The following is a 5,284-nucleotide window of genomic DNA, read 5'->3' as shown; positions in this document are numbered from 1 at the left end:
TTCACAAATTCTCTGTTTATAAATTAAGAAACTAAGAAACTAAGGATCCAACTCCCTCAGGGAAAGTTGACCTTATAGTTAATTTTTGGCTATTGTTTATACAATGTAGTCCCTTTTTGTCATGAAGCTCCTTGCGTATTTTACTTTCAGAACAAACGAAGCTAATAAAGTATTATCTTTATTGCCGTAGCAGTTTTCAAATGAAAGATCTCATCTCGTTATAGAATTTTTGTTTTTGTCTTTTAAGTAAGTCTGTAGCTTCATTGATGTCTATTTTACACGTTTTTAGTATACATTTCCTTTTTGAAAACTACAGTAGACTTCATTTGCAGAAAAAAATGAGACCGCAGATATCTAAGGAGGCAATCGAAAATCCAGTCAATGAAAGCTAAAACACAAAAATAAAGAATATCGACGAAAAGACAAACAATCGTCACAGAAAACCAAAGACTAAACAACACGAACCAATATCCAGAACGTACTGTTAGCATGGTCATGTATATTGACCTTCGCATGGTTTGTTTTGGTTGTTGCACAACAGTTTGACAGTTTATTGTTGCCAATTTTTTTTTCTATTCGGTACATATATTATTTTGATTTGACCTTTTTTTCTATGAACTATTTCTTATTTTACTGATTAAGATAAAAAAAAAAAAAAGGGGGGGGGGTGTCGGCTGGAAAAGTAAATAATAACGCCAAATGTGTGTATCCCAATTCAGTATTTGTCAGCAGCTGTCTTTATCTATATCTTAGAGTTTCATTTGTGCTTAAAGAAATTTATTGTGATGGCCGATCTTTTATAGACACTGCACAATTTATTCCATAGTATAATTTTTAATTTTGGGGCGCAACTTAGAACCATATATAATAATATATAACTTATTTAAAGTAAAGATCGCATACTATCCTTTCAGTCACTTTTGTTTCTTTGAATTACTGTTTCATTTGCGCATACCAACATCTCTCTGTATATTTTTTTAAAGGCCTTAGATGGATTGTAAATAAACAAACAATTTAGGTACAAGGACATAGTAGATCAACAACCTTTATTTGCGTTATGAACGTGAAAACCTTTTTTTTTTATATTGTGATTTTTAATCAAGAAATGACTTTTTAATGTCATGCTACATTATATATTTATTATGATTCAATCAATGGATATATTGAATATTTTTACACTATAAAACTACAACACGTAAGAATGTAGACCTTGATATTTTTTAATGTGTCTAAAAACAAGCAATTTTAAAAACATAATGCATGAAAATAATGTATTTAAACCGAAAGAGCATAGATTTTATGAAACCTTAGAAACATATGGCATTGTAAGTTGCAAACGTGGTGAAATTGCATCTTACATAATTATACTAATGCACCGTATAAACTGGTACATGTATAATGTTTAACTTTAATTCGTGTTCATGGGGTAAAAATTTCTTTTGATTTTGATTTAAATGGTACGCATGGTGTTGGGTCTCATTTGGTTATTTCACAATCGGGAGTTACATGTATATAATACATTTGTAGGCTCTGCTGAAATGTAGCTACATAGAAATGGAAAGTTAACGTTAAAGAAATAACAAAAGCACTGGCCCCATGGTACTCCTTAGTGGGGGGGGGGTCTCAATCTGGCGATAATATTTTTGGTCCCTTATTCTCAGGTTTTTATTGTGCATTTTTTTTTTATTGTATAAACCCTATCCCATAGAACTTGGTGCATTGATGACATTTGCTTTAGTTAAAACAATGTTATTTATTCAATCACAAAAAAAGAATGGAAACATTTTGTGATTTTTATTATTAAACAATGATAATATCTGATGAGCTCACGAAAGTTATATGTGCATGTTTGTTTTGTTTTTTTTTGACATCCTACAAATTGGCGGTAAGTCTATATGTATTGCTTTATATTGCTAAAAAAATCACGAAATGAACAAACCCTTTCACACATTTTTATAGCCGCCATGTGGTTGAAAGATTTTGTTTAGATAATTGAGTATGGGCCTAGATGAACGCTTCTACCATGTACGCTCCCTCCGAGTGCATATGAGACAGGGGCTACTTACATAACTTTCTACGGTTATATGATGTGTTTGTGTTTTATTTCATTCCGATTTATTATAGTTGGGACATTTTATTGTGCAAGTTCACTTGACTTTTCAGCCCCAATGTCATGTGACTTGTTATGCGCTCATCTCTCGCTTCGATCAAACTTTTAGCATCACCCAAGTGCATCAAGTGTGGTAAATTTGGCATTTAACGTTAACTATTACGTATAACTGGTAAATGATTTTGGTACTATAAATTGCCTAAAACTCTACTAAATATTTCCATAGATACAAAGATTGTGTACCGGTAGAAGTCTTATAAAAACAGAATATCACACACTGTCATTTTATTTCTCAGTAATGTTATTTATAAAGCTCGTAAATTTATATATGATCAATTTTAAGGGATATCAATTCAATACCTTTATTGAATTTTGAGTATATTTTTTTAACCTAACAAGTTGAATAATATAATGTTTATGGTCCAAAAATTAATATCGATGAAGCTATGTGTTAAGAACAAATTATTCTGTCAAAAATTATATCGCAGATATCACAAATTTCGATTAAGATAAAGTCAAAGATTTTATTGATACATCCAAAATCTGGATTCTCATCAACACAAACACAAAGAACAAACAAGATATGACAAAAGACAATCACTGAAGACGTTCCTGACTATCTCGACACGCTTTATTTTTAATCAAAAACGACGGACTTACAATACGTGAACGAAAAAAAAACATTTCAGTACTGGAAAATCACTTAACTCTTAAACAATAATAGATTACAAAACACGATATTATTTTTTTCATACCATATCAAAGAATGCCCTTTTTCCTGAAGACAAGCTCAAAGTTTTTAAATTTTTTTTTTTTTTTTTCTAATTCTTTATTTATTTAAAGAGGATGGCCAACAGCCAGAGGCTACGTGTGGGTCTCCTCATGATTTCTTTTTTTGAAGTTATACAATCTGCTGACGTACATCATAGAAGAGTTTGATTAATTACGTAATGAACAATTCATTCATTCAATTAGTTTTTGAGAAATTCTACTTAAATTTAAAACAAAAACTAATGTAAAGACCTTTTGTACAGTATTGAAGCGATTGTCTAATAAGAAAAATTCAAGCAATCTAAGCAAAATGTGTACCATCATATACCTTATCGAAAACAACAACAAAAAGACCAAGACTATAATTTATTTATTCATTAAAAAAGTTACAAATATAAAAGAGAAGATGTGGTATGATTGCCAATCGGACAACTCTCCACAAGAGACCGAATGACAAAGAAGTTAACAACTATATTTCACCGCACGGCCTTCAACAATGAGCAAAGCCCATACCGCATAGTCAGCTATAAAAGGCCCCGAAATGACAAATGTAAAAACAATTAAAAGGAGAATACTAACGTTCTTATCTATGTACAAAAACAAACAAAAATCAAATATGTACCACATCAACAAACGACAACCACTGAATTACAGGCTCCTGACTTGGGACAGGCACATACATGTAGAATGTGTTGGGGTTAAACATGTTAGCGGGATCGTAAACGCTTTCGTAATTATGTTGACCGTTAGAAGCACTATTCTTGACTCATATATGCACAAAGATACATTTTTTCACTTGTCGAAACGACTTATTTTAAGGGGAGGGATGGGATTTGTGCGTTACCTTAAATGACAGTTCACAAGTCGTATCCATTATTAAGTTGAAAATTGCATTAAGAAACAATATTTTTTTACGACCACTGGATGCATATCAAAATTTGATTTTACAAAAAAAAAAAAAGATTTAATAAGAACCAAAGTATGACCACCCATAAAATCAATTTTTAAATTTAAAAACTATGATGATTTTACTGCATATGAGACATCTCAATGCAAAACTATGACACATTTCCCATTTCCATTCTCAATTTTTTAATAATATAACAAGGCGTCGTTATTATGTCATTACTAATATATTATACCAAACATTTTATTTAATTTAAAAGTGGTCCTGCAATTAGCAATTTTACTATAAAATTGATGTGTACAATATGACCGTCCCTCTTGTTGTAGATAATGAAAAATCAATGAAACATATATATATAGTTTGATAAATATTTTTAACATTTCCTGCAGATATTTAGATTTTATATTTCCAACTGCCCCATACTTGATCTTACGTTTATAGAGACGATTAACCTTTTTTTTTTAAATATATCGTAACAGAATTTATGATAAATGGAACGACTTTCCTCTTCTATTGTTAGTTTTCCTTCCTTTGATGGCTTTTTCCCCTCGGCTCTATCTTATATGTTGTATTTTCAGTGGATTCGATATGTACGTGGTTGCAGTGGCGTCTAAATATCTCTTTTCGGTCTTATAGGATAATGGTTAGGTCATAATTATAATGTCGTTTATCAGTAGGAGCATCCAGTATTTTTTGACATCAGTTCACCGTTACAACGTTTCTCTTACTTTTTCCCCATTGGAATTCTTTGAAATCCGCATGAACTCATTTGCTCTCGAACGGTCATAATTAGTCCGACTGGTTAATAAGGTGTATAGATATAAGGAGATGTGGCATGAGTGACAATGAGACAACTCTTATCCAGGTCACAATTTGTAAAAGAAAAACTGGTATAGGTAAAAGTACGGTCTTCAACACGGAGCCTTGGCTCACAACGAACAGCAAGCTATAAAGAGCCCCCAAAATAATTAGTGTAAAACCATTCAAACGGGAAAACCAACTGACTAATCTATAAACGAGAAACAAGAAAAACTTATAAACAACATCACCAAAAGACAACTATTGAACATCACGTTCCTGACTTAGCACAAGTGTAAACAAATGCAGCGGGTTTAAACGTTTTAATAGGTATCAACCTTCACCCTTACCCGAAACAATAGTTTATCAAGTGAACTAAATAATTTCAAGATTTCTCAAATAAAGAATGAGTTTTTCTCTGATCTTATGCACGTGTCTTATGACTCTGTATAGAAGGAAAGTCTACGCAACATCAGGTCGAGTAACGTTTGCCATTTTTAAGCAAGAGGACATTGTCCTCATATCAGAGGTGTGTTTTGTAAGGGGAGTCTACATAACAACAGACAAGAAACGTATGACTTGCAAAGTGAGAGGGCAATGTCATTTAATAAACCAAAATGATTACCACATGAAGAAGGGGTGGTCGTAGATAGATATTACATGCGATGAAAATGTTTTAAAGCACTCTGATTTTTCTA

The sequence above is a fragment of the Mytilus galloprovincialis genome, chromosome 1 (assembly GCF_965363235.1).
Source record: "Mytilus galloprovincialis chromosome 1, xbMytGall1.hap1.1, whole genome shotgun sequence".
Lineage (NCBI taxonomy): Eukaryota > Metazoa > Mollusca > Bivalvia > Mytilida > Mytilidae > Mytilus > Mytilus galloprovincialis.
Note: the sequence above shows the minus strand (reverse complement) of the source record.